The following is a 20,488-nucleotide window of genomic DNA, read 5'->3' on the forward strand; positions in this document are numbered from 1 at the left end:
TTCTCCATTCTTCTTCTGCACGAAGAAGAACCCTGCCCCTGCTGGTGACACTGACTTCCTAATGAACCCTCTTGCTAAATTCTCCTGGATGTATTGGGACATAGCCTCCGTTTCCGGGAGAGAGAGGGGATAGACACGTCCCCAAGGAGGTTCTGCTCCAGGCAAGAGATCTATAGGACAGTCATAGGGACGGTGAGGCGGAAGGGTCTCCGCGGCCTTTTTGGAGAAGACGTCTGCATAGGACCAATAGTATTTGGGGAGAGAAGAGAGATCTGCGGGTATCTCAGTGGTGGAAACCTGAACGCACTCTTTCACACATCTGCCCTTACAGGATTCACTCCAACCCAATATCCTCCCAGAGGACCACTCAATATGTGGGGAGTGGAAATGAAGCCAGGGTATTCCCAGCAGAATCTCATCCATTCCCTCGGGAAGGGCAAAAAGGGAAATAATCTCCTGGTGGGATGGGGACATGGCTAATGTGAAAGGGACAGTCTGATGCATGATTTGTAACGGAAGTGTCGACATATTCACCACTCTAACAGTTACTGGTTTAGCAAGCATTACCAGAGGTATTGCGTGGCGCAGAGCAAAAGCAGAAGACATGAAATTTCTCTCTGCTCCTGAATCCACACAAAGCTCTACTGTGGATGTGCCTAACAGGATTGTCCCTTTAAAGGACAATTTGGAGGAAAATGCCGCTGTGTCCAGTGAACCTCCTCCAATGGTCACTAGACGCGATTGTTTCCCGACCGCCGTGGACATTTATTAGCGTAATGTCCCAGTTGCTGGCAATTTTTACACACCACAGGTACTCGAGCGGTCTGAGACCTAGGTCCCGCTTGAGAGACCTCCATGGCCTCATGGGAGTCGGATGCCATAACAGGAGATTCTAAAGGTTTGGCAAAGGTGGGAGCCAGCCGAAACCTCTGCCTACACTGGGTCCGCTCCAACCTCCGCTCGTTAAAATGGAGATCGATGCGGGTAGAGATAGTAATGTGCTCCTCCAGTGTGGCGGGAATCTCCCTGGAGGCCAAGGTGTCCTTTACATGATCTGCCAGTCCTTTCCAGAACACCGGAATAAGGCCTTTATCCGGCCATTGCAGCTCAGAAGCTAGCATCCGGAAATGGATGGCGAACTGGCTGACCATGGACGAACCCTGAGTAACTGCCAACAATTGGAGCGCGGTATCGTGGGTGACACGAGGTCCCAAAAAGACCTGCCTCAAAGCATCCAGGAAGAGAGGAGCACTCTGTACCACACGATCATCACGCTCCCAAAGCGGCGTTGCCCACTCCAACGCCCTGCCTGACAAAAGAGATAAAATGAATCCCACTTTCGCCTGTTCCGTAGGAAAACGTGCAGCCAGCAGCTCAAGATGTATGGAGCACTGGCTCATGAATCCCCGACATAGCTTACTGTCACCAGCAAACTTGTCTGGAAGCGGGAGACGGGATAAAGTCGGAGCAGGGGTGGCAGCGGACAAACTGGCTGCAGCTACACTTGCAGCCTGAACAGCGACAGCAGTGACGTCCACAGCTGAGGTTGCACGCTCTAGAGCCGCCAACCTACCCTCCAGCTGCTGGATGTACCGCTGTAGACGCTGATCGTTATTAGCCAGACCCTGGTGCTAATTTTATGTTAGGGCTAGCGGAATGCACCGAGTAAAAATAGATGTTTATTATAAATGGTGCGTTCGCAGCCCGGGGTCCACCGTGCAGGAGGAACCTGCTGCTAGTGAATGGTGGCACTATTTGGCAGTATTGACTAGCTCTGTTACCTCACAGAGCAGCCATGAGAGGAAAGCACTGAGCCTCACAGGAGCACAAGCTTACTGCCGAACTGATAGCAGTCAGTGGTTATGCACACATGCAATCTCCTCACCAGAGGTGCCGGTATTCTAGGGGTTTATTTCAGCCAGGTCCCTGAATCACGTTCACACAATCTCCTCGCCGGAGGTGCCAGTATTCTAGGGGCTTATTTCAGCCGGGTCCCTGAACACATACATGCATAACCACACTGGTGCAAATCACATATTAGAATTGATACTAGCGCATGGCCGTGCTGCCATGCGAGCCTTAAATAGTTGCAGCACGTTTAGGACCTTCAAAGAAGGACCAATGGAGTTGCTGCAGTACCTGAGCATGTGACCCCAGATCTCCACTAAGAGATCTTGCCATGGGCATGCTCAGAGTGCAAAGCAGGACTTAGTCCTAGCACCTACAAGGACCTTCCAAGAAGGACCAATGACCTTAGCTGCAGTATCTGATCATGTGACCCTCGATCTCCACTGAGAGATCTTACTCTGGGCATGCTCAGAATGTGAAAAGCAGGACTTAGTCCCAGAAGCGTCTGCTCGCCGCTGCCCAGCACTGACTTCAATGGCAGAAGCAGGAAATGCAGCAGTAACTCTTAGAGTCAGACAGAGCGAGACGCTGGGATCAACGTCTCCGCTGAGCAGGCTCCACTGCGGCAGGAGAAGAATGGGAGACCGCAGCGGAGACGGCCCGAGATTCCCCCCGGGAAGAGGAGGGAACTCGACCCCTAACACTCTGTTTCTAGTATTTACTCTGGGCTCCAGCACCACCAGCTGTTTCAAGGCATTGTCTTTGGCACGGGTACTCCCTCCTGCCCAGCCTGGTTCCAGCACGTAAGCTGTTTCCGGGTAGTGTCAACGTCACTTTGCCTCCAATACGTTGTCCTGTCGTGTTGCGGTCGGGTTAGCTGACTCTATGGTGCCTGCAGTTTAGGTGCTTCCTATGTGGGCTGTGAGATCTGGCATTGAAGGCTGGTTCCATAGTGCAAATAGGACAAGCACCCCCTAAAGGAATGTGGGGTTCGGTTACTCCGGCCGGCTCGCGGCCTTGCAACTTTTTTCATGTGTACCTTCTGCTGCCTATCTGAGTCCCATTACCATTAGCTGGTTCTTTGGAAGTCAATCTTGAATATGTCCCCCTTCGTTCCAGTAACATCAGCTGGTTTCAGGCAGTGCCTTTGGATTAGGTGCCTCCTTCTCGGTATCAGAGTTCCACCAACGTCTGCTGGTCCTTGGTAGTGCTTTCTGGCACACGGACTTCCTGCTTAGTAACCGGGTTCCAGTGCCAGCAGCTGGTCCTCGGTAGTTCCATTGGCTCTTTTACCTTCTGCTACCCATCCTGGTTCCAGTACCGTCAGCTGGTTCTCGGCAGTTCCTCAGCCTTCTTGTACCTTCTGCTACATTTCCAATTTCAAGCTTTTTGAAATAGTTTTTGGTAATCACTCTGTAATCACTCTGGATCTCCTTGACGACGACCCTGAAGACGACGACCCTGAAGATGACGACCCTGAGACCACCCCAAAGAAGACCACGAAGATGACCCTGAAGAAGATGACCAAGAGGACAAAGAACAAGAAGACAACCACCAAGATACAGAAGAACAAGAGACAGAAGACCAAGAAGCAGAAGAACAAGAAGCTGCACAACAAAAAGCAGAAGAACATTAAGCATAAGACTAAAAAACTGAGCAAAAGATATTATCTAAATTATGAGCAGAAGAAGACTAAGCAGTGTATGGGGATGAGTCCGTTCCTCCTCATGGTGCCCCTGGAAAATACCTGCTGCTGCAGGCCAAAATGAACGCGGACAAATCCTGTTGTAAATCTTTTTTGACAGGCAGAACGGAAGGTGTAATCTTCAAACTTTTATAGATGACAACTACAGGAATGCCTGTCACAAATAAGAATATGACGAAGAAGAAGAATATGAAGAAGATGAAGAAGTAGAATATGAAGAAGAATAATAGCTGAACAAGAATATGAATAATGTAAAAAAAAAGAATAATAGGAAGAAGGTGAAGAAGAAGATTAATAAAATGAAGAAGAAGTTGATGAAAAAGATGCTGCTGCTGAGGATGATGAAGGAGAAAGTGTGGGAGAAGTAAAAAAGAAGGTGAAGAGCATGGAAGTAGTGAAACATAAATATCTGACAAAATATAAAAAAGCTTAACATAGTCAATATCATTGCAACTCCGAACGTCTTAAAAAAAATTTAATTCCTGCTATTCCATTTGATTGGGCTAAACCTCTATGACTTTAATGTCTCCTCCACCTCCCCCAATACATTCTACATTACTCTTAGTTGTTTTCCTTCATATAGAATTAACCTAAAAGGAAAGAAAGGGTTTATTTTCATTCCGATATTTGTGTCCCATTGACTTGCATTGGTTTCCGGTATCAGAATCGGCGATATCCGATATTTTTTGTGCATCGGTCTGATCTAATCCGATCTATTTCCTGATATTGGAAGGTATCACTCAACACCAGTCATAATCTAATCTCTTTTTTAATATGCTTTAATTAGAAAGTCTCTATGCTATCTAACTGCTTTATTTATTTTTTTACTATTTCCTGTTTGAAGACGCTTACTTTGAGAATTCCAGTGCACGCTGGGAAACTCAAATGAGTAATGATCTTGGGGCAGAGACTGTGGTCACTGCCACTGTCTCTGCTCCCAACCTAAAAATGAAGATAATCACTAATGTTTTTTTCAGGGTCATAAAGAGAGCTCACTGCTAGTGTGCATTATAAGGAGAAAGCAAGCAGAGACCACCCCCACCCCCACAAGTGACAAGATCGTAGCATAGTGAGAGAACGATAGGGAATTTTTAAGCAAAGTGTATTAGAAAAAAGATTAGATTATAACATTAAATAGACAGACCTTCAGGATTAAAATAAGTGTTTTGGACCACCTCTTTAAAGGGAATCTGTCAGTAGGTTTTTACAACCTCATGTAAGAGCAGCATGATGTAAGGAAAGGGAAGTGAATCCAATGATGCAGCACTTAGTTTACTGGGTACAGTCTTTCTTACACAGTCATAGGTTTTAGATTTAGCAATGCAGCAGTTCTGAGAAAGCAGCCCCCTCCCACACCAGGTTCATTATGTACAAAGTCCATAGATAGTGAGGTGCTTAGTTGCCAGGCTAGTCAAGCAATGTTAATCTCTAAGTGATAACTCCTTCACAGTTAAGGTACCTTCACACTAAATGATATCGCTAGCGATCCGTGACGTTGCAGCGTCCTGGCTAGCGATATCGTTCAGTTTGACACGTAGCAGCGATCAGAATCCTGCTGTGATGTTGTTGGTCGGGGCTAGAGGGCCAGAACTTTATTTGGTCGCTGGATCTCCCGCTGACATCGCTGAATCGGCGTGTGTGACACCGATTCAGCGATGTCTTCGCTGGTAACCAGGGTAAACATCGGGTTACTAAGTGCAGGGCCGCGCTTAGTAACCCGATGTTTACCCTGGTTACCATCCTAAAAGTAAAAACAACAAACGCTTCATACTTACCTTCCGCTGTCTGTCCTCTGGCGCTGTGCTTTCCTGCACTCACTGTGAGCACAGCGGCCGGAAAGCAGAGTGGTGACTAGGGTTGAGCGAAACGGGTCGTTCATTTTCAAAAGTCGCCGACTTTTGGCAAAGTCGGGTTTCATGAAACCCGATCCGACCCCTGTGCGGGGTCGGCCATGCGGTACGCGACTTTCGCGCCAAAGTCGCGTTTCAATGACGCGAAAAGCGCCATTTCTCAGCCAATGAAGGTAAACGCAGAGTGTGGGCAGCGTGATGACATAGGTCCTGGTCCCCACCATCTTAGAGAAGGGCATTGCAGTGATTGGCTTGCTGTCTGCGGCGTCACAGGGGCTATAAAGGGGAGTTCCCGCCGACCGCCATGTTACTGCTGCTGATCTGAGCTTAGGGAGAGGTTGCTGCCGCTTCGTCAGAAGCAGGGATAGCGTTAGGCAGGGTCCATTAACCACAAAACCGCTTGTGCTGTAGCGATTTCCACTGCCCAACACCACCTTCGGTGTGCAGGGACAGTGGAAGCTACATTTTTTTTTTCCCCCCCTCAGCGCTGTAGCTCATTGGGCTGCCCTAGAAGGCTCCCTGATAGCTGCATTGCTGTGTGTACGCCGCTGTGCAAACCAACTGCTTTTTTCAAAGCACAAATCCTCTTGTTCCTTCCTTTCTGCACAGCTATCTTTTTGGTTTGTACACACTTTTTATTTAATTTGTGCATCAGTCCACTCCTTATTGCTGCCTGCCATACCTGGCTGAGATTACTGCAGGGAGATAGTAATTGAAGGACACTCCCTGTTTTTTTTTTTTTTTGTGGGAGATTAAGATTGACATTTCTGCTAGAGTGCCATCCCTGTCTGTGTCATCTCTCACTCAGTGGGCCATAGAAAGCCTATTTATTTTTTTGCTTGATTTGGGTTATAAAATCTACCTGAAAAAATCACTACATCAATCAGTGGGAGAAAAATATTGGCCTCAGGGCTTGTGTGCCACTCCTGACTCCTGTGTGCATCATCACTCACTCAGTGGGCCATAGAAAGCCTATTTATTTTTTTGCTTGATTTTGGTTCTAAAATCTACCTGAAAAAATCACTACATCAATCAGTGGGAGAAAAATTTTGGCCTCAGGGCTTGTGTGCCACTCCTGACTCCTGTGTGCATCATCACTCACTCCGTGGGCCATAGAAAGGCCATTTTTTTTTTTTGCTTTATTTGGGTTCTAAATTCTACCTGAAAAAATCAATAAATCAATCAGTGGGAGATTAATATTGGCCTTTGGGCTTGTGTGCCAGTCCTAAGCGTGCCATCTCTCTCTCTCAGATAGTGGACCATAGAAAGCCTATTTATTTTTTATTTTTTTTATTGGGTTTATAAATTTTCCCTGGAAAAAAAAAAAAGTGGGAGATTAATATTGGCCTCTGGGCTTGTGTGCCAGTCTTGAGCGTGCCATCTCTCTCACAAATAGTGGGCCATAGAAAGCCTATTTATTTATTTTTTTTTGGTTTTATAAATTCTCCCTTAAAAAAAAAAGGGAGATGAATATTGGCATTTGGGCTTGTGTGCCAGTCCTAAGCGTGCCATCTCTCTCTGTCTCTCAGATAGTGGGCCATAGAAAGCCTATTTATTATTTTTTTTATTGGGTTTATAAATTTTCCCTGGAACAAAAAAAAAAAGTGGGAGATAAATATTGGCCTCTGGGCTTGTGTGCCACTCCTGACTCCTGTGTGCGTCATCTCTCACTCAGTGGGCCATAGAAAGCCTTTTTTTGTTTTATTTGTTTTCTAAATTCTCCCTGAAAAAATCATTTTATTTTATTTGGTTTCTAAATTCTTCCTGAAAAAATCATTTTATTCTATTTTTTTTTTCCTAAAGTCTCCCTGAAGAAAAAAAAAAAAAAAAAAAAAAAATCAGTGGGAGATTATTATTGCCCTTTCTGCTTGTGTGCCAGTCTTGACTCCTGGGTGTGCCATCTCTCTCTCTCTCTCCAATTGTGGGCCATAGAAAGCCTATTATTTTTTTGCCTTGATTTGGGTTCCAAAATCTACCTGAAAAAATCACTACATCAATCAGTGGGAGATAAATATTGGCCTCTGGGCTTGTGTGCCACTCCTGACTCCTGTGTGCGTCATCTCTCACTCAGTGGGCCATAGAAAGCCTTTTTTTGTTTTATTTGTTTTCTAAATTCTCCCTGAAAAAATCATTTTATTTTATTTGGTTTCTAAATTCTTCCTGAAAAAATCATTTTATTCTATTTTTTTTTTCCTAAAGTCTCCCTGAAAAAAAAACAAAAAAAAACAAATCAGTGGGAGATTAATATTGCCCTTTCTGCTTGTGTGCCAGTCTTGACTCCTGGGTGTGCCATCTCTCTCTCTCTCTCCAATTGTGGGCCATAGAAAGCCTATTATTTTTTTTAGCTTGATTTGGGTTCCAAAATCTACCTGAAAAAATCACTACATCAATCAGTGGGAGATAAATATTGGCCTCTGGGCTTGTGTGACACTCCTGACTCCTGTGTGCGTCATCTCACTCACTCAGTGGGCCATAGAAAGCCTTTTTTTGTTTTATTTGTTTTCTAAATTCTCCCTGAAAAAATCATTTTATTTTATTTGGTTTCTAAATTCTTCCTGAAAAAATCATTTTATTCTATTTTTTTTTTCCTAAAGTCTCCCTGAAAAAAAAAAAAAAAAACAAATCAGTGGGAGATTAATATTGCCCTTTCTGCTTGTGTGCCAGTCTTGACTCCTGGGTGTGCCATATCTCTCTCTCTCTCCAATTGTGGGCCATAGAAAGCCTATTATTTTTTTAGCTTGATTTGGGTTCCAAAATCTACCTGAAAAAATCACTACATCAATCAGTGGGAGATAAATATTGGCCTCTGGGCTTGTGTGCCACTCCTGACTCCTGTGTGCGTCATCTCTCACTCAGTGGGCCATAGAAAGCCATTTTTTGTTTTATTTGTTTTCTAAATTCTCCCTGAAAAAATCATTTTATTTTATTTGGTTTCTAAATTCTTCCTGAAAAAATCATTTTATTCTATTTTTTTTTTCCTAAAGTCTCCCTGAAAAAAAAAAAAAAAAAAAAACAAATCAGTGGGAGATTAATATTGACCTTTCTGCTTGTGTGCCAGTCTTGACTCCTGGGTGTGCCATCTCTCTCTCTCTCTCCAATTGTGGGCCATAGAAAGCCTATTATTTTTTTTAGCTTGATTTGGGTTCCAAAATCTACCTGAAAAAATCACTACATCAATCAGTGGGAGATAAATATTGGCCTCTGGGCTTGTGTGCCACTCCTGACTCCTGTGTGCGTCATCTCTCACTCAGTGGGCCATAGAAAGCCATTTTTTGTTTTATTTGTTTTCTAAATTCTCCCTGAAAAAATCATTTTATTTTCTTTGGTTTCTAAATTCTTCCTGAAAAAATCATTTTATTCTATTTTTTTTTTTCCTAAAGTCTCTCTGAAAAAAAAAAAAAAAATCAAATCAGTGGGAGATTAATATTTACATTTGTGCTTCAGTGACAGTCCTGCGTGTGTGGCATCCCTCTCATTTGTTGCCACCAACAACAGAGTGTGTAACATTGTGCCTGATTTTCGTTGTGGTCTCACTCACCTGTAAAGGGGTAGCTAAATCATACTGAAGTTATAGCTCACCGTGTAATTTGTGTGACAGCAACAAATACCGTTAGTTTGTTTACGTTTTTAAAACAATGAGGAAGTATGGTGGAAGAGGTCGTGGCCGGGGGCGTTCATTGTCAGCTGGTAATGAGGGTAGTGGTAGTGGTGGAGCATCAGCTGGTCGTGGGAAAAAAAATATTGCACCTAAGTCTGGAGCTGTGGAGCCAGGTTCGTCGTCTGGCTACACAAGGCCTCGAACGCTCCCTTTTCTGGGAGTAGGAAAACCGCTTTTAAAGCCGGAGCAGCAAGAGCAAGTTTTGGCTTATCTTGCTGACTCAGCCTCTAGCTCTTTTGCCTCCTCTCGTGAAACTGGTAAATGTCAAAGCAGCGCGTCGTTAGTGGATGTTCACGGTCAGGGACAAGTCGCTTCCTTGTCCTCTTCAGCAAAAACAACAACAGAGAAGAATGCAGCAGGCGACACAACGGGTTACTCCATGGAGCTCTTTACACATACCGTCCCTGGCTTAGAAAGTGAAGCAGTTAACAGTCCATGCCCATTACAAGTTGAATCTGACATGGAGTGCACTGATGCACAGACACAGCCAGACTACTATGCTGGTCCTTTGACTCAGACCACAACATTGCCCTCGCAGGGTGCTGATCAAGAATCAGACCCTGATGAGACTATGTTGCCCCATCACGAACGCTATACCACCGACCGACACGGTGACACAGACGAAGTTGCACACGAGCTACAAGAAGAGGTAATAGATGACCCAGTTCTTGACCCCGATTGGCAGCCATTGGGGGAACAGGGTGCAGGCGGCAGCAGTTCTGAAGCGGAGGAGGAGGGGCCGCAGCAGGCATCAACATCGCAACAGGTTCCATCTGCCGGGCCCGTATCTTGCCCAAAACGCGTGGCAAAGCTAAAACCTGTTGGAGGACAGCGTGGCCATCCGGTTAAAGCTCAGTCTGCAATGCCTGAAAAGGTATCCGATGCTAGAAAGAGTGCAGTCTGGCATTTTTTTAAACAACATCCAATTGATCAGCGCAAAGTCATCTGTCAAAAATGTTCAACTACCTTAAGCAGAGGACAGAATCTGAAAAGTCTCAATACAAGTTGCATGCATAGACATTTAACCACCATGCATTTGCAAGCCTGGACTAACTACCAAACGTCCCTTAAGGTTGTAGCACCCTCGGCCAATGAAGCTAGTCAGCAACGCAACATCCCTTCCGGCAGTGTAGGGCCACCATTTTCCGCACCACCTGCAGTATCTGTGCAGGTTTCTTTGCCAGGCCAAAGCCGTCAGGGTCAGGGAATCACCAGTTTCGTAGTAGGAAACACTGCATCTAGGGCACCGGTGGCAACAATACCATCTCCCACCGTCTCTCAGTCTGCCATGTCCACCGGCACCCCCGCTAGTTCCACGATCTCCAGCTCTCCAGTCCAGCTCACCCTACATGAGACTATGGTTAGAAAAAGGAAGTACTTAGCCTCGCATCCGTGTACACAGGGTTTGAACGCACACATAGCTAGACTAATCTCGTTAGAGATGATGCCCTACCTGTTAGTTGAAAGCGAAGCTTTCAAAGCCCTGATGGACTACGCTGTACCACGCTACGAGCTACACAGTCGACACTTTTTTTCCAGAAAAGCCATCCCAGCACTCCACCAGCATGTTAAAGAGCGCATCGTCCATGCACTCAGGCAATCTGTGAGCACAAAGGTGCACCTGACAACAGATGCATGGACCAGTAGGCATGGCCAGGGACGTTACGTGTCCATCACGGCACACTGGGTAAATGTGGTGGATGCAGGGTCCACAGGGGACAGCAAGTTTGGGACAGTTCTGCCTAGCCCACGGTCTAGGAAACAATTGGCTGTAGCCGTTCGCACCCCCTCCTCCTCCTCTTCGTCCTCCTGCAGAAGCGAGAGCTCGTCCACAGACCGCAGTCGCACAACCACTCCATCCGCAGCTGCCACTGTTGCACACCAGGTCTCCCATTATGGGGCAGCTACTGGCAAACGTCAGCAGGCTGTATTGGCTATGAAGTGTTTGGGCGACAACAGACACACCGCGGAAGTTCTGTCCGAGTTCTTGCAGAAAGAAACGCAGTCGTGGCTGGGCACTGTAGATCTTGAGGCAGGCAAGGTAGTGAGTGATAATGGAAGGAATTTCATGGCTGCCATCTCCCTTTCCCAACTGAAACACATTCCTTGCCTGGCTCACACCTTAAACCTGGTGGTGCAGTGCTTCCTGAAAAGTTATCCGGGGTTATCCGACCTGCTCCTCAAAGTGCGTGGACTTTGCTCACATATCCGCCGTTCGCCCGTACACTCCAGCCGTATGCAGACCTATCAGCGTTCTTTGAACCTTCCCCAGCATCGCCTAATCATAGACGTTGCAACAAGGTGGAACTCAACACTGCACATGCTTCAGAGACTGTGTGAACAGAGGCGGGCTGTTATGTTTTTGTGGGAGGATACACATACACGGGCAGGCAGTAGGATGGCAGACATGGAGTTGTCAGGTGTGCAGTGGTCGAAGATTCAAGACATGTGTCAAGTCCTTCAGTGTTTTGAGGAATGCACACGGCTGGTTAGTGCAGACAACGCCATAATAAGCATGAGCATCCCCCTAATGCGTCTGCTGATGCAAAGTTTGACGCACATAAAGGATCAGGCGTCTGCAGCTGAGGAAGAGGAAAGCCTTGATGACAGTCAGCCATTGTCTGGCCAGGGCAGTGTACAGGACGAGGTAGCGGGCGAAGAGGAGGAGGAGGACAAGGAGGATGATGGGGATGATTATATTTTTAATGAGGAAGCTTTTCCGGGGCCACTGGAAATTGGTGGCGCGGCAAGGCCGGGTTCTGGTTTTTTGAGGGACACAAGTGACGTGGATTTGCCTGAAACTGCCCCTCAACCAAGCACAACCGCAGATTTGAGAACTGGAACTTTGGCCCACATGGCGGATTATGCCTTACGTATCCTCAAAAGGGACACACGCATAACTAAAATGATGAATGATGACGATTACTGGTTGGCCTGCCTCCTTGATCCTCGCTATAAAGGCAAATTGCTAAATATAATGCCACATGAGAACTTGGAACTAATATTAGCAACCAAACAATCAACTCTTGTTGACCGTTTGCTTCTGGCATTCCCTGCACACAGCGCCCGTGATCGTTCTCACACGAGCTGCAGGGGCCAGCAGACCAGAGGAGTTAGAGGGGCAGAAATCAGAAGTGTCGTTGGCCAGAGGGGTTAACTGACCAGGTTGTGGAGTGATTTTGCTATGACCGCAGACAGGACAGGTACTGCAGCATCAATTCAAAGTGACAGGAGACAACATTTGTCCAGTATGGTTACAAACTATTTTTCATCCCTTATCGATGTTCTCCCTCAACCGTCATTCCCATTTGATTACTGGGCATCAAAATTAGACACCTGGCCAGAATTGGCAGAATATGCATTGCAGGAGCTTGCTTGCCCGGCAGCTAGTGTCCTATCAGAAAGAGTATTCAGTGCTGCAGGTTCAATACTAACAGAAAAAAGGACTCGTCTGGCTACCCAAAATGTAGATGATCTAACCTTCATTAAAATGAACCACAACTGGATTTCGAAATCTTTTGCCCCACCTTGCCCGGCTGACACCTAGATTTCCTATGAAAAGGTCTTGCCTGTGGACTATTCTGAATGCCTTTTCCAATCTCGTAATTTTCTGCACCTGATTGTCCAGCATACGACATGTTTACACCTCACTAAATGGCCAAACTCCCCACACGGGGCCGTGGTATCGACACTTGGCGACAGCACCCGTGAGAGTGCAGTTTGTCTGAAGAGGTGGGTGAGCCCGCTTTTGGTCGACGGCACTGCCACTGAGTCCCTCCTAGTACAATAAAGTGTCTCTGGCGGTGGTGGTGCGCACCCAACGTCAGACACACCGTTGTAATATGAGGGGCCCTGGGCCTGTACCGCCGGCCACAAGACAGTTTCCCCCCACCCCAGCTCAAACAGTGCTCTACCACTTGCAAAATTATCTCACAGCTCCACCAATGTTTAGTCTATGCGCTGACATCCTTCAATGCCTGCCACTGACAATACCATTGTATTGACATTTTTGTTATGTTAGGCCTTCGATGCCTGTCTGTGGTCACTCCTTCCACTAGGCCTCCACTGACCACACCACTGCTGCCCGTGTACCCCTGTAACCAATTTAAAATTGCCTACAGCCATGTGTTACTATTTTAGGCCTTCGATGCCTGTCTGCGGTGACTCCTTCCACTAGGCCTCCACTGACCACACCACTGCTGCCCGTGTACCCCTGGAACCAATTTAAAATTGCCTACAGCCATGTGTTATTATTTTAGGCCTTCGATGCCTGTCTGCGGTCACTCCTTCCACTAGGCCTCCACTGACCACACCACTGCTGCCCGTGTACCCCTGGAACCAATTTAAAATTGCCTACAGCCATGTGTTATTATTTTAGGCCTTCGATGCCTGTCTGCGGTCACTCCTTCCACTAGGCCTCCACTGACCACACCACTGCTGCCCGTGTACCCCTGGAACCAATTTAAAATTGCCTACAGCCATGTGTTATTATTTTAGGCCTTCGATGCCTGTCTGCGGTCACTCCTTCCACTAGGCCTCCACTGACCACACCACTGCTGCCCGTGTACCCCTGTAACCAATTTAAAATTGCCTACAGCCATGTGTTATTATTTTAGGCCTTCGATGACTGTCTGCGGTCACTCCTTCCACTAGGCCTCCACTGACCACACCACTGCTGCCCGTGTACCCCTGGAACCAACATCAGAAAATATAAAAATAAGTATTTTGCTTATAAAAAAGAAAATACTGGAGAGATATCAAATGCAGACATTTTAACATTAAAAACAAACACATACAACAAAAATCTGGTACAGTACTAAAAATGGCCACCAGCTACAATAACTTTCTCCTGCAAGTAGTTAACTGAAAGGTTTTTTCAATTTTAAACACAGATATGGCATCCACCGAGTGTTGTCCTGTCGCGTCTTCTTTATATTATTGCCAAGAAGATGCAAAACAATGAAAATAATAAAATCATTATTTACCAAAAAAATAGAGTAAGTCAAAACCACATTGCAAATAAACATTCATTACAAATAAAGAAGCAGGGCGCGTCCGAGGGTGAGTATATACCTAATAAGAATATAATCACCCTCGGACGCGCCCTGCTTCTTTCCGACAGCCTTCCTTCCTAAGAATCAGCCCTTCCGTGGTGTAGAGAGAGGGTTTGTTACACTCCAAGGTGTTCCCCAGGTTGCCTTTCCTGAGCTTCGATCTTCCGGCTCTCGTTTAGTAGTTGTTGGAAACTACGCTGCATTGGGCCTACAAATTGGGTATGGGGTGTAGAGAGATGGTGTGTTCCACTCCAAGGTGTTCCCCAGGTTGCCTTTCCTGAGCTTCGATCTTCCGGCTCTCGTTTAGTAGTTGTTGGAAACTACGCTGCATTAGGCCTACAAATTGGGTATGGGGTGTAGAGAGATGGTGTGTTCCACTGTAGAGAGATGGTGTGTTCCACTCCAAGGTGTTCCCCAGGTTTCCTCTCCATTGCTTCGATCTTCCGGCTCTCGTTTAGTAGTTGTTGGAAACTACGCTGCATTAGGCCTACAAATTGGGTATGGGGTGTAGAGAGATGGTGTGTTACACTCCAAGTTGTTCCCCAGGTTTCCTCTCCATTGCTTCGATCTTCCGGCTCTCGTTTAGTAGTTGTTGGAAACTACGCTGCATTAGGCCTACAAATTGGGTATGGGGTGTAGAGAGATGGTGTGTTACACTCCAAGGTGTTCCCCAGGTTTCCTCTCCATTGCTTCGATCTTCCGGCTCTCGTTTAGTAGTTGTTGGAAACTACGCTGCATTGGGCCTACAAATTGGGTATGGGGTGTAGAGAGATGGTGTGTTCCACTCCAAGGTGTTCTCCAGGTTGCCTTTCCTGAGCTTCGATCTTCCGGCTCTCGTTTAGTAGTTGTTGGAAACTACGCTGCATTAGGCCTACAAATTGGGTATGGGGTGTAGAGAGATGGTGTGTTACACTCCAAGGTGTTCCCCAGGTTTCCTCTCCATTGCTTCGATCTTCCGGCTCTCGTTTAGTAGTTGTTGGAAACTACGCTGCATTAGGCCTACAAATTGGGTATGGGGTGTAGAGAGATGGTGTGTTCCACTGTAGAGAGATGGTGTGTTCCACTCCAAGGTGTTCCCCAGGTTTCCTCGCCAATGCTTCGATCATCATGCTCTCGTTTAGTAGTTGTTGGAAACTACGCTGCATTAGGCCTACAAATTGGGTATGGGGTGTAGAGAGATGGTGTGTTCCACTCCAAGGTGTTCTCCAGGTTGCCTTTCCTGAACTTCTATCTTCAGGCTCTCATTAAATTGTGGTTAAACGGAACAACTGCATTTGGCGTACTAGTTGGTTTGGGGCCTACTATCGGTGTCTGCCGCTCCTTGCTGTTCTCCTGGTTTCCTGTCCTGAAATTCCGTTTTCAGGCGCTCGTTAAGTAGTTGTTAATGTTAGACTGCATTTGGCCTACTAGTTGGGTTGGGGCCTACTATCGGTGTCTGCCACTCCTTGCTGTTCTCCTCCACTGAACAAAGCTGTGCCGCCTGTTTACTACTGTTGCCAATTTTGAACTGCATTTCGACTACTTACTGATTTGGGCCTACTCTCTGTGTCAGCCTCTCATTCCAGTTGTCCTCCACTGCAATGCCCCCTGATTAGTCCTGTGTTACCAATTTTGAACTGCATTTAGCCCACTTTATTCTTTGGGCCTATATCTGTGTTTCCTCCTCATCCTGCCCATTGCCCAGCCAGTGATAGATGAGTCTGCTGGTACATTGACCCATAACGCAACATTTCCCGTGCACGCTACACTGCAAGATTGTGACCCTGCTGAAAGTCAGGTCCCCCTTCCCGCATACCATACCACCTTACACGGGGACAAACAGGAAGGTGCAGATGAAAGTGCAGATTCCTTCATCAGGTGGGGGGAGGAATACTAGTTGGCGACGTCACTGGCACAGGGCCTCTCATGGTATGCAAAAGTGTTGCTGCCGGTGGGAGGCGCCCCCGCCGTGCAAACACACCGCTGTACTTTGAGGGGCCCTGTGCCAGTGCCAATGCCAACGAGTGGGCCCCCCCTGCTTGCTCAGGTTCACAGCACTTGCAAAGTTGAAATACTTACCTCTCCCTGCTCCACTGCCGTGACGTGGTCCAGATTTCCTGGGCCCACTAATTACTTGAACCAGCCCTACCCCCCACAACTTTATCCAAATGACCCCCAATTTCAAATGCCTTCCAATTATTATAAGGTAAATTACGCTTGACAAGCTTCATTAAGAAGAATGGATGGTTTTGACATTAAAATGGGCACTCTAGGTGTTTTCCTGGCCCCCACTCACTGCCGACTATGCTGCCCCATTGACTTGCATTGGGTTTCGTGTTTCGGTCGATCCCGACTTTACGTCATAATCGGCCGATTTCACTCGACCCGACTTTTGAGATAGTCGGGTTTCGCGAAACCCGGCTCGACTCTAAAAAGGTCAAGGTCGCTCAACTCTAGTGGTGACGTCACCGCTCTGCTTTCCGGCCGCTGTGCTCACAGCCAGTACAGAGAAGCAGAGCGCCGGGGATAGACAGCGGAAGGTAAGTATGAAGCGTTTGTTTTTTTTACTTTTACGATGGTAACCAGAGTAAACATCGGGTTACTAAGCGCGGCCCTGCGCTTAGTAACCCGATGTTTACCCTGGTTACCGGCATCGTTGGTCGCTGGAGAGCGGTCTGTGTGACAGCTCTCCAGCGACCAAACAGCGACGCTGCAGCGATCCGGATCGTTGTCTGGATCGCTGCAGCGTCGTTTAGTGTGAAGGTACTTTAGTAAACTACAGTACACACTTTGACAAGTGACACATCCCTGAATTCTATGTTTAAGCCTCTATCTCCTGCTGTCTTCACATTACATAGCATAAAACAGCTGACAGATTCCCTTTAACATAATTTACACTTGACCAACCACACAGTGAGAACAACTCACCAAAAATAATAAATGATATTCACTATAGATGCAAACTAGAAAGCTACTCAAAAAGTGAATATTCAGAATCCAATTATCAGAAACTTTAAACTAATTTTATTGAATACAATGTTAAAAAGCAAGGAGAAACTGACAGCAAGTATCATAAAAATACCATAGTACGAAAAGAATATATTGAATACATAATTGGAAGCACGGATCCCATGATATATACATGATACATACATATAGCTTCAAAGTGGAGTCCTGGGGAGTCACGGATCACTGTTAAACTGGTATTAATATTCCCTCCTATATATCACTTATGCACTTTATCCAGTCTTGATGGTCTGCTTATAGATTTGCACTTTATGAGATTCATTTGGGGGTGGTATATATTTATTTATTTATATATATATGTCATGGGATCCGTGCTTCCAATTATGTATTCAATATATTCTTTTTGTACTACGGTATTTTTTATGATACTTGCTGTCAGTTTCTCCTTGCTTTTTAACATTGTATTCAATGAAATTAGTTTAAAGTTTCTGACAAATTATACTTGAACAACACTTGTATGGAGTCAAAATACACCTAGTCATGGGTGAACCCAAATGGCAAAGTTCGAGGTACGTACCGAACACCTGGTGTCCATGCACAGACCCAGAACATGGACTTTTCCAGTAAGTCAGTGCTACTGCTTGGGTTCAGCAGCCCGAACATTGGGTGTTTTCCATCCTGTCATCTGTGTGACAGCACAAGAAACACCAGCTATGATCAGCATTAGATTTATTCCCTCTGATCACAGCACTGCAGTTCCCACTTTTAAAGACAGAGGACAGCGTGTGAGCTAGCAGCTCTGAGCAGCGGTAAAAATGTTACCGCCAGACACAAGCATTGGCTGAGTACTACTCTCATCAGCATATGCCTGCTCTCATTGATAGCTGTTAAAAATACTTATTTTGTATCTTTAATTAGTCAGGACTCTTTACCAGATGCGATACTCTAAAGAAAATGTCATGATATTTCTCATAAAAAATGTAGTGGATTATTGGATTGTCAATCAAAAAGCATCATTGCAGCAAAACATAAAATAGGGAAAATAGTTACAAAGAGATTGTCAAATTGTCCATATTAAAATGTGTTCACCATCTTTCCTGAGATTCTGTATGGTAAATGGTGTCTGTGTCTGTCATGGAGTATGCTAGAAGCCATCGAGAAGCACGTGGCTAACTCACATACCAGCTGTTCATCCTGTCTGAAGTCTGTGTGGAATCTGAAGTCCGCAGAGAGTGAAGAAGAAGCCCCCAAGTGACAGCCCCTCCCTCCTGTGAGTCATGAATATATACATGTCCCATAGAGCACGTGTTCTCTCTATATGGTGTTATCTTTTACTCTGAGCTAAATATACAGGAATAGCACATGTAATGTCAGCCAAACCTTCCACGAGGCTCAGTACAGAATTGAGTGTAATAATAAGTCAATAATCAATAATGAATATTTAACAATAGCAGTGAGACCAAGCGAGTCTGATGAGAGTATTCATCAGTTGGTGCCTGTGCAATAAATAAATAAATGAATAAATGGTGTTGGCTCCCCTCTATTTTTGAGAAAAAAAGCAGTTAAAGCTGACAGCTGGGGCTTTATATTGGCTGGTTATCAAAAATGGAGGGGTTCTCATGCAGTATTTTTTAATCATTTAAATAAATCATTACAAAACGGTATGGGGTCCCCCCTATTTTTGACAACCAGCAGGCTAAAGCAGATTGCAACAGGCTGGTATTTTTAGACTAGTAAAGGGCTATGGATATTGGCCCTCTCCAACCTAAAAATAGCAGCTCACAGCTGCCACAGAGAAGGCACATCTATTTGATGTGCCAATTCTGGTGCTTTGCCCGACTTTTCCCACTTGCCCTCATGCGTTGGCAAGTGGGGTAATATTTGTGGGGTTGATGTCAGATTTGTAATGTTTGCTGACATCAAGAGTAGGGGTTAGTAATGGACAAGCGTCTATAAGATACCTTCATTACTAACCCTATAGTCAGATTGTAAAAAATACACAACCAGAAAAAAACAGAAAAAAATCCTATATTTGTAATAAGTGATGCGACCGCTGCCGACACCATCTAGAAGATACTAAGCAGAGTGTGAGAAGCTCTACCTGTGACTGGCAGTAACCTTAATGAAGTGACCACCGTTCACAGGCAGTCAGCGCTTCTCACGCTCTGCTCAGTGTGAGCCAAGCACAGTCAACTTCCAGTGTCATGTATCGTGGCTGTAAAAACGAGAGTACCAAACAAACGACATGGTCAAGGTGCTTCTAGTCCTGATGATGCAGCTGCTGATGGAAGAGAACATGGTAGTTCTGTACCTGGTACATCCCAAAGTTCCACACCTTCCTCTGGTGCACGTAGGACTTTCGGATTATTTTCAGAGACCCGAGAAATGTTACAGAATGGCGAGACCATAAGCAACGGAAAAGGTGCTAGGCTGAATGGTTGAAAGTGATTCTAGTTCCTTGGTTTTGACTTCCACTCAATTCCCCGCAGAAAGCACAGATTTGGCACCTGATGACCATGGTCTTCAACAATTTTTCACATCACCCCTTGCAAAATAGCCAAGCTGTCTGAGCCACAAGTCATGCAGCAGTCTTTTCTGCTGTTTTAGAACTTAGTTGGCTATCTGTTTGGGGTACAGATCCCTAATCGCACAGGAGCTGTGGACTGGGATCAAGGAGCAGACAGATAAGTGGTTGGTGCCACTGAACTTCAAACCTGGTGAGATGGTGTGTGATAACAAGTGAAATCTGGTAGCAGCTCTTGGCCTAGCTGGGTTGACGCACATCCCTTGTCTGGCACTTGTTCTTAGTTTGGTTTTTCAGAGTTTCCTTAAAAATTACCCAGATAAGTCATACCTTTCTGTATTTATCATACCTATCCGTGTCTGCATACCTGACACCTAGGGCCAGAAGCTGCAGTACTGGTGACTGCCTAAGAGTGGTACCTGGTGGCTACCTGCAGCTCAAGCCTGATTCCACCATCAGGAGGCAGTGAACACCAGGTGGTCGCTTATCATGACCCTCCTAGGTAAGCATGGCCCCTTGGCACAATAGGTCCATGAACCACGTGTGCCACCTGTGTGCATAATAGTTTATTATGGTCATGGCCCACACTGATCCCCAGGTCTCTCTGCACTTGGAGCAGTTGAGCTACCAGCGATAGAGCCTAGAAAAGAATTGTTTCATCTGCAGACACTTGATGACTGATTGGAATCCCTACTTCAGATGTACCAGCCTAAGTCGAAGTGCCTACGGTTGTGCCTATTCAAACTGAAACTTATGCTTCTGGAGTGGAATCCATCATGACTGATCCACCCCAGTGCTATGGGGATCCGAAGCAGTGCTGTTGGTTCATAGAGCAGTACATGAGTCTCTATGAAGTTTTAGGCCATCAGTTTTATTTCAACCGGGACTAAGTGGGATTCCTAG

The sequence above is a fragment of the Ranitomeya imitator genome, chromosome 1 (assembly GCF_032444005.1).
Source record: "Ranitomeya imitator isolate aRanImi1 chromosome 1, aRanImi1.pri, whole genome shotgun sequence".
Classification (NCBI taxonomy): domain Eukaryota; kingdom Metazoa; phylum Chordata; class Amphibia; order Anura; family Dendrobatidae; genus Ranitomeya; species Ranitomeya imitator.